This window comes from Drosophila bipectinata, chromosome XR (genome assembly GCF_030179905.1).
Source record: "Drosophila bipectinata strain 14024-0381.07 chromosome XR, DbipHiC1v2, whole genome shotgun sequence".
In the NCBI taxonomy this organism is placed as follows: domain Eukaryota; kingdom Metazoa; phylum Arthropoda; class Insecta; order Diptera; family Drosophilidae; genus Drosophila; species Drosophila bipectinata.
In genome coordinates this window covers 14,642,863-14,655,935 of record NC_091735.1, presented here as the reverse complement: position 1 = coordinate 14,655,935, position 13,073 = coordinate 14,642,863, and the positions used below count along the sequence as shown (strand labels likewise).

At 35.6% G+C, this 13,073-nt stretch overlaps 1 pseudogene; it reads right to left on the bottom strand.

Moving 5' to 3' along the window:
• LOC138925636 (putative nuclease HARBI1) overlaps positions 1-10,766 on the bottom strand; it is a 31,009-nt pseudogene extending 20,243 nt beyond the window's left edge.
• Between the last annotated feature and the right edge of the window lie 2,307 nt (positions 10,767-13,073).

Here is a 13,073-nt window from a genome sequence, read left to right as displayed (position 1 = left end):
CGGTCCTTGACCAACGAAACAACAGACTTAATAGCATCAAGATGGTGAAAGTACACAATATCTTCAGCCATGGGAGGAATGTAGGAACAGGTCAGGAAAATATGAGACGAGCCAGTTAAAATTTTCACCGCAATGAACTCAATTCCGAACTCGTTCGGGAAAGGAATAATTTCAGAATGGTACTCATTACTAACAGCAATGAGGACACATCCTGCAAAAGTTGGACGATCAAATCGAAACACTATGAATTTGGAAACAAGAATTCCATAATCGGAGACAGAGGAGTTAAGCCAAGTTTCAGTAAGCACGATAGCATCAAAATCAAAAGAAGCACTCTTTGTAAAAAACTGGCTCAGCTTACCCAGAATACTTCTAACGTTTTGATAGCAGCAGGAAAATACTATGTTAGTAAGACTCATTTTTGACTTCTTTTTTGTCGGAATGCAGACCACTGTAATAGCGTGTAAAGAATTTAGGCTCTCTGAAGCACTCTGTAGCCGAGAGTGGACGATCAGATCGGATGTAGAGATGACGTTACAAAAGAGATGTGCAACGAAGGTTCGGCGTCGTGAAGAACAACAAACTCCACAGTAACTATGATGTAACGGGTTACGTCCGGAGAGTACAGATCGGAGAGATTTATGTTGGAGAATATAGTTAAAGCGCAACAGAGATAACTTTAAACGATTAAATGTATAAATAAATAAATAGTTCAATGAACTTATTAAGTCGAATTTATTTTTAGAGAATAATCGTTATATTTCCACTTGTCGGAGAAGGAGAAAGCTTGAGTTCAAGATCGAAAAAAATTGCAAACTGGCAAGAGCGATCGAAGAAACACGTCCGGGTACGGCAAGTGAATATACAGAACTGAAAACTCCTTGCAAAACAATTGAAAAATAATGCAAATAATTGAAATAATGTGATCCAGTATGAGCTTTAATTTGGCAATGTTTTCCGTCAATGCTACCCAGATTGTTTGGAAACTTCCAACGCCTATAATAATATTCCGTAACTTTTTGAAGTATATCAGGAGTTGGTGTTGGCATATATTCCTTAACGAGTGATTTCCAAATTATAATGCTTGTTTCGCTTATAATTTTGCGAACAGTGCTTCTTCCCAATCGAAAAGCAAATGCCAAGTCACGAAATGAATGACCTGTAGCAAGGTACCTAAAAATAAAAATATATGCTTAACAAAATAAAACTAATGTAAAATAAAATAAAATTATTAATAACAAGAAAGGAAAGCTAACTTCGGGCGGATCCGAAGTTGATATACCCTTGCAGGTAAAACCGGATGTATATCGCAAACATCGTATATAGTTGGCCGATCCTTATGAGAATATGATAATATAACTCAAGTTATTATTATATAGAATCTAAAAAAAATCCCAAATTTCTATTTCAACAAGAAAGCAAAGCTAACTTCGGGCGGAGCCGAAGTTGATATACCCTTGCAGCTAAAACCGAATATATAGCGCAAACATCGGATATAGTTGGCCGATCCTTATGATTACATCATAATAAAACCAATTAATTACAATAAAAAATCTAAAAAAAAGTCCCAAGCTTCTATCTTCAAAAATACGAAATTTAATATTTCTACCAAATACCATTTCCGATCGTTCAGTTATATGTCAGCTATAAGATATAGTCAACCGATCCTAATGAAACTTTGTAGGTCGGATTAACTGACCAAAAATAGAATGTGTACCAAGTGCCAGCTTTCTATCATCAAAAACACGAAAGTTGGGTCATTTCCGATCGTTCAGTTATATGGCAGCTATAGGATATAGTCGGCCGATCCTTATGAAATTTGGCATGTCATATTATTTTGCCAAAAATAGCTCTCATATCAAATTTGAACTCTCTAACTCTAAAAACACCGAAGTTATACCATTTCCGATCAATCAGTTATATGGCAGCTATAGGATATAGTCGGCCGATCCGGGCCGTTTCGACTTATATACTGCGTGCAAAGGAAAGAAGGGTGTGTGCAAAGTTTCAAGTCGATAGCTTTAAAACTGAGAGACTAGTTCGCGTAGAAACAGACAGACAGACAGACAGACAGACGGACAGACGGACAGACGGACATGCTCATATCAACTCAGGAGGTGATCCTGATCAAGAATATATATACTTTATAGGGTCGGAGATGTCTCCTTCACTGCGTTGCACACTTTTGGACAAAATTATAATACCCTCTGCAAGGGTATAAAAATACCAGAGTTGGTATTTCTACCAAAAACCATTTCCGATCGTTCAATTATATAGCAGCTATAAGATAAGCCGGTCGTTATAAAATTTGGTAGGTCGGATTAACTGACCAAAAATATAATCTGTACCAAGTTCCAGCTTTCTATATTCAAAAACACAAAAGTTGGGTCAATTCCGATCGGTCAGTTATATGGCAGCTATGGGATATAGCCGGCCGATCCTTATGAAATTTGGCATGTCGTATAATTTTGCCAAAAGTAACTCTCATGTCAAGTTTGAACTCTCTAACTTTAAAAACACCAAAGTTATACCATTTCCGATCAATCAGTTATATGGCAGCTATAAGATATAGTCGGCCGATCCCGGCCGTTCCGACTTATATACTGCGTGCAAAGAAAAGAAGGGTGTGTGCAAAGTTTCAAGTCGATAGCTTTAAAACTGAGAGACTAGTTCGCGTAGAAACAGACAGACAGACAGACAGACAGACGGACAGACGGACAGACGGACAGACGGACAGACGGACATGCTCATATCAACTCAGGAGGTGATCCTGATCAAGAATATATATACTTTATAGGGTCGGAGATGTCTCCTTCACTGCGTTGCACACGCACAATTCATGCCGAATTTCATAAGGATCGGCCGACTATATCCTATAGCTGCCATATAACTGAACGATCGGAAATGACCCAACTTTCGTGTTTTTGAAGATAGAAAGCTGGAATTTAATACAGATTCTATTTTTGGTCAGTTAATCCAACCTACCAAATTTCATTAGGATCGGCCGACTATATCCCATAGCTGCCATATACCTGAACGATCGGAAATGGTATTTGGTAGAAATATCAACTTTCGTATTTTTGAAGATAGAAGTTTGGGACTTTTTTTAGATTTTGTATTGTAATAAATTGGGTTATATATTCCTATTGCCATAAGGATCGGCCAACTATATCCGATGTTTGCGATATATATCCGGTTTTAACTGCAAGGGTATATAAACTTCGGTTCCGCCCGAAGTTAGCTTTCCTTTCTTGTTATGTTAATTGTAGTTCTAAACAGTGCTATAAAACGAACTGTATTTTCCATTTTGCTTTCTCCCATTCGTACGCGCTACGAATAGCGAGAGAAGAGAGACAAAGAAAACACGTGGTCGTAGCAGGGAATGCAGCTTGAAAATTAGCCTGGACAAACAAATCAAATTTTTATATTAAATCGCGTCCAATCCTTATCAAATAAAATGAATTTTGAAAAAGAAGGTATTTACTATAAAACTAAGTATTTTTTATGTCATAATATGTTGTGTTATTGTTTTAAATTAAACGTGTCATCAGTGCCCTGCCGAGTGGTGTGTTTTTTTGTATACATAGATTTAAGATAGAGAAATAGTTGTATTGCCTGCCTCACCCCTCAATGAAACCTTTTTATTAATACTTGTGTATGTTTTCTTAGTATATGTTTTAAATTTTAGCTGCAACTTTTTGCAACTTTGTTGCGTTTGTGCTGTGAAGTCTCAATTGCTCAATTGTGAATTTTTAAATTGCATTTTTTAATTTGATAAAACTTATTTTTTAATATATAGGCAATTCACATCGTTGCAAATTGCAACGATTATATATTTTTGAGATCTGGTGCTCAGTAAAAGGTTCAATTCCTGATAAAGCTTAAATAGCCTATGATGTCCTACAGCAGAAATTTTAATCTCATGGCTATGAAGTCATTGAAAATCTTTTTAAAAAACTATTGGATTATATATTCAAAAAGTTTACTGCACTGTGGAATAAATGCCATAGGATTAAAGGAAAAGTTATCGAGCAAAACTCTGACTGGTTGTCAATTTGAATATATACCGCTATGTCAATTTAGTGCTTCATCCAATCGAGGACGTCCAAAAATAAGTCTAGCAGAGTGCTCAGAAAGAACGAAGCGGCGACGGATAGCAGAACTAGCAGAGCTCGATAATTCAGCTTTGGATGTCATACGTTGGGCTTATAGCAAAGATTATAAAGTACATAGATGGGACATCAGGGCCCAAAACGGTCAACTTTTTGCGTCGAGCTTGTTGGTGAGGGGGGAACGCACATGCATACGATTCTATTTTTAGAACTCATTACATGTATCCGTCAACAAAAATGTGAACCTATGTATGTATGTGTGACTGCTCGCACGACGGAGTAAAACTGTTTTGGCTTCCAAATTTCAATTTCAATTTCTCGTTTCTGTTTTCGATGCGCCGATGCGGTAGTTGGTAGAGCAAATAGTATTTTTGATCGCAGCAGATCGAGACAGGATGGTAGCGTAATGCATAGAGTAGTTACTCTTTGTGTAATTTTTCTGTGTTCAAATTCCTCGTAAGGACTTTGAACATTTTCTTTCTTTTATAATTATTATTATTATTTTTTTTTTAATTGTAATATTTTTCTTTAATTTTACAATTGTAAAATTGTTTAATTCTTCATTATGTCTCTCTAATAAAATGCTAATAAAATTTCAATTGAGTCCTTCCGGTATTTCGTCATCCCACACGTCCGTCACTTATTTTTACAACTGTAGTAGAATGCAATTAATAAAAAAAAATAATAAAAAAATAAAAGTAAATCTAAAAATAATCATAAAACTAAAACTTGATCAAAATTGAAACAACCGCCCGCTAATGAAATCGAACCCAGGGACCCCATGAATTAGGACCACGCATTATCCATCTAGGCTACCCTCGAAGTTGACTTTATGATACTTAAAATTGGTGTTCAAGGAGGCGCTAGAATCTATACCAAAAACAGAGTTGACGAGTAAGGATAGTAAAAGATATTTCTGATCTCTTTACTCTTACATTGGTTCGGTTACAACGTTTCAAACTTTCATCGTTCCAAAGATGTTACGATCTAAAAATAGAATTCTCTCTCTCCCTATCTCATCTGCCAGCCGTTTGTCGTGGAACCCGCTCTCAAATGTTTTCATTATTACAGCGGGTTCCACGACGGAAAAAATGAAAACATTTGAGAGCGGGTTCCACGACGCGGCCTGCCAAAATGCCGTAGAACCCGCACTTATAGACATTTTTACAGCGGGTTCCACTACGAACTGAGGCGTTGTTAAGGTGATTTTACAATTTTGTATTTTTTTTTATTGGATTATAAATTTAGAAAAATACATTAAAATAATAAAAATATAATATAAATAGATTTAACATTAAAAAAAATGGACTTCCCCCGAGCCTGGTTTGAACTCATTTTACTTTGCACACCAGCCAAACACTCTACCACGCGGCTATTCCTCATTCTTTGTCGCGCGAAAAATTTCTCAAACTTAACTTGTCGCGCAATGGAACCCGCTCGTTCCAGCGGGTTCCACTGCTGGAACCCGCCATAGAAAATTTTTCTTTGTATGAGATGTCCCATCTATGTACTGTATAATCTTTGCTTATAGGCAACCGAAGCATTCGATTTTTCCAGCAAAGGAATGTGAAGTAGTAGCTCTTATGACTGAGGCCAATTTAACGAAGAATCAATATGAAATTATCAGAAGCTTCGTTAACAGTAAAATTGATGCTTACTTTTTTCCCTGTTACAACAATATTTTAAAGGAAAAACAGAAAAGCTATCCTGAGGTACTAAACGTTGCAGAAGGTGAAATAGAAGTTTCGCTACAAAGCTTATTAGACCACACCGCGTCGAGCATTTTAAAACTACAAGGCGATGAAACAGAGAAGCTCGATAAGTCCTACAGTAACCTTACACTAATAGGGAAATGGGGCTTCGATGGCAGTTCCGGACACAGCCAATATAAGCAAAAGTTCGAGAACAATAATTTGGAAGACAGTTGTTTATTTGTGACTTCATATGTTCCTCTTCAACTTATTGCAAAAATTGATAGTGAAAAGAAAATTATTTGGAAAAACCCACGACCATCATCCACACGCTATTGCCGCCCCTTACGAATTCAATATCAAAAAGAAACAATAGATTTAATTAAAAATGAAGAACTCTACTTTAAAAATAAAATTAAACAGCTGATTCCCCCTGAATTTAAAACCCCTACAAACCGGACATTCTATATTGATCATATGCTTCAACTCACTATGGTGGATGGCAAAGTGTGCAATGCCTTGAGCGAAACACCATCTTCACTGAAATGAACGACGTTGACAATTGCCTACAAAAAGAAGTAAGAAAAGATCGTTACGAATTTGGATTATCTCCCTTACATGCGTACATTCGTTTCTTTGAATTTTTCGTTCACGTTTCATATAAACTTGAAATAAAACAATGGCAAATAAGAGTTGAAGAGAACAAAGAACTTTTTCGGAGAAGGAAACAAATTATTCAATCTGAATTCCGTGAAAAAAAGGGTCTTATTGTCGATAAACCAAAAACAGGTGGTAGTGGCAATTCGAATGATGGAAACACCGCAAGAAAATTTTTCAATAATTATCAATTATCAGCAGAAATAACTGGCATAGAACAACGCGTTATTGAAAATTGTGCAACATTACTGCAAGCCTTGTCCTCTGGATGTAGAATAAATATTGAAAAATTTCGGAACTTAGCGCTAGATACAGCAAAAGAATTAACATCAAGATATGCTTGGTATTATTTGCCTTCCTCAGTACATAAAATCTTGATTCATGCCCCAGAGATTATAAAATATGCATTAGTACCTATTGGAGAGCTCTCAGAAGAAGCTGCGGAGTCACGGAACAAGGACGTTTAGAATTACCGCCTAAATCATACACGGAAAATGTCTCGTATAGCCACTAACCAAGATCTTATAAATCGTTTGCTATTAACTTTAGATCCATTTATAACCGGGCAGCGAAATTTGCCCACTAAATGCAAAACGATTCTTTCGAAACATGTTCTTGATTTGTTAGAATAATTTTTGTCATAATCTACTGTTTTCCATTGTTTTATTTAATTTAGTTTAATGTATTATTAAGTCTACTTTGTATATGAATAACCTATTTAATTTTATTTTGTATATAGATAATTAAATTAAAATAACTTATATTTTATTAATATTGGATTTTGTTACCCTAAAAGTATGCAATTGAATTTTCGTTATAAAAATCTATTTTCTGATGTTTTCGGGCTTTAACGAATGGTTTTTGCCTTACTTTTATGATTTTCTTCATGCTATTGGGTCTATCTAGCAGTACAGAAAATTTTAGCTCTCTTTTCCAACTGGAAGTATTTTTGGCCGCCGTTCCCATACTAGGTCAACCACAGTGCTGCGGTTGAAAGCGAACAACATCTACAAGGTTTGATGACATATTAACTCGTTAATAAAAAAAAAACCCATTCCTGTCATCGGAGGAGCTGAAAAAGGACTTGCAGGCATACTAGTCGGACATTTAGAAAAAGACTTATTGAGAAGGACTTGAAGGCACATTCACCTAGAAAAGTACCAAACTTGAGCAAAACGAATATTCAAAAAAGGCGATCTTTTGCTTATCGTCAAAAGGACCGCCAAAATTGGAAAAATGTCCTGTGGTCGGATGAAACAAAAATTAATATGTTTGGATCTGATGGTAGATCATATGTGAGACGCCCAAAAAACACAGAATTCAAACCGAACCATACAAAAAAAACTATTAAGCATGGTGGAGGAATTATCATGCTATTGGGATGCTTCTCCTCCTCTAAAGTTGGTCCAATATTCCGTATTAACGACAAAATGTGTGCGACAAAATGCCGTTAAAGTGGATTGGATTATTTGAGATATTTTTATACCCTTGCAGAGGATAATATATTTATATAGCTATAGCTTATAGCATTATCTTATATAACTTTCAAATTCCAAAAGTATATTTTATTTGGGAATGGTGTTCATAATTCTAAAAGTATGGCAGGGTACAGCTTTAATCTTTAATAGTTTTGTTTCGGGCGGAGCCGAAGTTGATATACCATTGCAGCTAAAACCGGATATACATATATCGCAAACATCGGATATAACTGGCCGATCCTTATGAGAATATGACAATATAACCCAATTTATTATAATAAAAAATCGAAAAAAAGTCCCAAGCTTCTATCTTCAAAAATAGCAAAGTTGGTATTTCTACCAAAAACCATTTCCGATCATTCAGTTATATGTCAGCTATAAGATATAGTCGACCGATCGTTATGAAATTTGGTAGGATTAACAAACAAAATATATAATCTGTACCAAGTTTCAGCTTTCTATCTTCAAAAACACGAAAGTTGAGTCATTTCAGATCGTTCAGTTATATGGCAGGTATAAGATATAGTCGGCCGATCCTTACGAAATTTGGCATGTCGTATTATTTTGCCAAAAATAGCGCTCATGTAATTTCATGAAATTTGAACTCTCTAACTCTAAAAACACCAAAGTTATACCATTTCCGATCAATCAGTTATATGGCAGCTATAGGATATAGTCGGCCGATCCCGGTCGTTCCGTTTTATATACTGCGTGCAAAGGAAAGAAGGGTGTGTGCAAAGTTTCAATTCGATAGCTTTAAAACTGAGAGATAAGTTTGCGTAGAAACAGACAGACGGACAGACGGGCATGCTCATATCAACTCAGGAGGTGATCCTGATCAAGCATATATATACTTTATAGGGTCGGAGATGTTTCCTTCACTGCGTTGCACACTTTTGGACAAAATTGGAATACCCTCTGCAAGGGAATAAATATAATATAACAAATAATATTATTTCTTTCGTCATTTCACCAAATAACGAATACCCGAATTTAGGGTAAACAGCCTGAAAAGTTAGAAGAAGCAAAATTTTGTGCGCAGTCTTCGAATCGGAATTGCACGCACAAATGCCCCCGTGTATTTGAATGTGTGACACGCATCCATACAAAGCGCATACATACATACAAACAATTCAAGACAAACCTTCTTCGTCGTGCTTCTTTCGGAGACTGAGAAACAGAAAGAATTCAATGAGAATATGAGCGTAAGATGAACGAACGGTGAGCGTAGGAAAGAGAGTACGATTTCGCTCAGAGGCCTGTCCCAAGAAATATTTTCGTCCATTTTCGTTGTATGAAATACATATGTAGGTTGTCTCTATGCTGTATGGTTAGTGGTACTACATACCTAGAAGTTTAGTAACACTTATGTCCGTTGACTCATCCTTTTTTGGAGACTAAACTTCGAGTCCCCAATATCAATCTGCAATCTCTCGGAAAAGTGCAGTCCCAAAACATTTTTAATGATGTTGGTGCACTTTGTCCTATGTAGACGTATAAATGGTCCACCTGAGCCATTGATGTATGCTCGGCCACAACAAGGCATAGCGCTGCTTCTTGTTCCACCGTCTTAACCGGCAAAGTAACCAAATCTATTTTGTTGGTTTGCATAAGGCCGCCCGAAGCACTTTTATGCTTTTTGGCCATGGCATTTTTGTCGCGACGCTTGGCTAACAAGCGGCTTTATTCAACAAGCGTTTTTATTAAACAATAAAAACACACTGAACTTAATTCCCTCAATTTATTATTAGTGACGCTTCGATAAAAATTGGTTTATTAATTCCCTCTATTCAATCGATTTGTCACTAAAAGTTTTGGCAAGCATTGTCAGAACAGCTTCGGCTAATATTGTTCCTTATTTTTGGTCATATAGAAAAAAAAAATCAAAAAAACGCATACAAGTAAAAAAAAAAAACCAGAATTTCGAAAAAATCCAGATTTGACGGGAAATAAGCGACTCTGCCAACACTTGTTCAGGTCCCAATGTCGGTTTTTAAGTTAAAGCATAGTACTGAGTTGACGAAAATCCGCTGTTGAAATTCTGATAGCGATTTTGCACTTTATTCGGCTGCCGAGGTAGTGTGACCAAAAAAATGAAGAAATAAGGTAATACTGAACAGCTGTTGTTTGTAAACAAAAAACAATTAAGCAAAAATTAATTCAAAACGATTGGATGTTGGTGTTTTGTTTATGTATTTCGCCGCTAAGGAGCTGATTAAGAAATAGAAAACTGGGTCAAAATCAAAATCAAAATCAATCACAAATCATTTCAATGCCATTTTTTTGGCATTAAAATGCCCCTTGTGGGTCAAATCCCATATTATGGGCTTCGTCTTGACCGCAGAAATTAATTTTAATTTGTCCTGGGGCGTCGAAAATTTTTCGTGCCGACTATTTTTTTGTTAGATCAATTGACCCTCCATGTCACACCTAGTATAAAAATAAATTTAAATATTTCTTTTAACTCCCCGAGAGCAGCTGTTTATTTTTTTTTGATCCGGCAACACGATTAAAATCGATAACAAAAATTTTTGTCAACTCAGTACCCGCAAAATCTAGAAGGCAAAATTTCTTCTTCTTTCCTTTTTACACCGTTTTTTTTTTATATGGAGTTTGACAGCTGTCACTCGTTGGACAGCGGATTTTTGTATACTCAGTACTATCACTAACCATACATATCATATCTACTAACCATATAACTAACCATAGTCCTTTTTTGATTTTTATTTCATCAAAAAAAGGATCACTGCTTCTTTACCTTTCTCGCTCATTTCACCAACAATTTTCTGGAGGTTTTCTAGAAAATCAGGTTGAAATCCTGGCGTCATATTTTTAAAAAGAGCCCATCGACACAACGTACTTTTGGCAGGAGGTTTTAACTTTAAAACATCTTTCATATACTCATACGTTCGCGAAGAATAAAAATGTATATTCTGGGCTATCACTTTTTCTGCGCTGTTATATGAGTTCGATTTTTTTAGAAGCATTTTGCATAATGTTTTGGCCTCATCAGAAACATGAGATAATTTATTTATAATATTAAATAAATTTAGGGTGCTTTTTCTACTATTTCTCATACCCTTGCGTCTACTAGAATTTTTCATTAAAACAAAAGCCCTTCTCATTTTTTGCATTTTTTCTTTGTATTTTTTTAGTTCAAGAGACATCTCATAATTTTTTTTCGAACAAAAATCTTCTAACTGAGGTGAAGTTTCTATGTTGGGAGTTTCTAAATTGGAAGGGCTACCTACCCTATTTAAAAACTCTTTTCTTCCTATTGGGTTAATATAAGTGCCAATTGGTTCTTCCGCCCCATCATCACAAAATTCAAATTGTTCACATGGAACAGTACTGTTCGGACGCAATAGTGAATTGTCACATAAATTTAAAGTGGGTACGGCATTGCTTCTAAGCCTACTTTTCCCAATATATTTACTTTCAAAATGTCTGTTACAAATTCGCGCAGTTCGTCTATTAAAAGTGTCATCCAATTGGCACAATTCAACCCATTTCTTAAGATTCCTATCATCCGATGGAAAAGAAAACAACCTAATTGGAATGGAGTGTGATGAATCCCTGTAACTCCCCTGGCAGGATGCAATAATGCACTTGCGTCCATTTTTCCTAACATTAAGCCGATTCATTTCAAAAATATTTAAACCGAATATTTAAATAAATTATTTAAGGTTTAAATAACTAGATTTATACTTGCAATTGATGATGATTTAGCCACGGACCCTCGGAAAGTTTACGTTTAGTAAAAATATTTCCGAAAAATATATTAACACACCGATACTAATCACTTGGTTCACAAAAATCAGCACTTAATTAGGTCCTCACGAAAAACGCTCCTCACAGAACAAAAATAGAATGCCGATTAAACCATTTTCCTCTTCTTCATCAAATGGCAATATTTTAGGCGGGTAAATTAGGTTGGTGGGTAAGCCAAGTGGCAACCAAAAATTACAAGAATCAAAACCAACCAGAAAAAAAATAGTTTTGGCGCGCAAGTTAACACTTTCATTGCCAAGAACTCCAAAGGCATACCACAGGGAAATGACGGTGTGTAAATACGGTAGTGACATTTTTATATTCATGTATGTATATATTTTAAATTATACTGCAGATCATACAATAAGATATGCACTATAGATCATAAAACCATATAAGAATCCATAAGCATAAAACCAATGTAAATATATATATATATTTATATATATATGTATATATATCTGTAACAAATTCGAGCGGCGACTTTTTTAAAGTTCCAAAATATATAAGGAAATTATTAAATTAACGACAATAATTTAATAAAATCTCACAATAACCCAAAATAATAACAAGTGCCTGAAAAATTGTAAACAAAAAAGGTAAACATGTCCATCAGCTGTTTTCGTGTCTTCACCCTCCCCTAAAAATCATTCCATCGTTAGAGTAGGCATGCACAAGCCTCTTGCAGAACAACAAAAACTTAAAAGCAATCGGCGTTTTAAGTGACTCCGAGACTGAAATATACTATGACACTTTCTCAGTATATTGATTTTTAATGATTCGTAAAAATATATATACAGAAAACATTTTACTACTAACACTTAATCTTATTCATAAATAAATTAAAAATGTATGCTGAAATAATATAAAAAATAATATAAAAAATAATATAATTTCTTTCGTCATTTCATCAAATAACGAATACCCGAATTTGGTTAGGGTAGCAAGCCTGAAATGTAAGAAAAATCAAAATTTTGTGCGCTGGCTTCGAAACGAAATCGCACGCACACATCCCGTGTATGTGAATGTGTGACACGCATACATACGAAGATCAACCGAAGCGCAGGCCAACCTTCTTCATCGCGCTCCGTTTAGAGACTGAGAAACAGAAAACATTTAATGCGAGAATGAGCGTAAGATGAACGAACGATGAGCGTAAGAGAGCGTAAGAAAGAAATCAAGAAATTTTTGCGTCCATTTTCGTTGTATGAAATGGGTTGTCTATATGCTGTATGGTTAGTGCTCAAACCTTCAAATGCCAGATTCGTTTACTTTCATGCACGACAACGACCCAAAGCATTCCGCCACAGATGTACGTATGTGGCTCACGTATAACACCGCACATGTTCTTCCACATCCCCCAC